Here is a 298-nt window from a genome sequence, read left to right as displayed (position 1 = left end):
TTCGGACAAAAACAGAGAAAAGAGGGGGAGAGGAGAAACAGAGAGGAAGGGGCGAAAACCAGGGAGAATCGACGCAAGGAGAGCTCGGGAACATGAAGGGAGACATCCCTAGAGTGTCTAGAAGAGGTTTCTGCGAGTGACTCTTGTGTGATTATACGGGGTAGTTTGCATGGCGTTAAACGGTAGATCGGTAAGGGACCGGATACCGTGATACGTGTGGTTGTACTGGGGGATATATCCATGACGTGTGCCATGTGTGTAGCTTGCTCGTGCGTACGAGTCAAGCATGATTGTGTTT

This window comes from Tarenaya hassleriana, unplaced genomic scaffold (assembly GCF_000463585.1).
Source record: "Tarenaya hassleriana unplaced genomic scaffold, ASM46358v1 Cleome358, whole genome shotgun sequence".
Taxonomy (NCBI): domain Eukaryota; kingdom Viridiplantae; phylum Streptophyta; class Magnoliopsida; order Brassicales; family Cleomaceae; genus Tarenaya; species Tarenaya hassleriana.
This window is presented reverse-complemented; position numbering follows the sequence as displayed.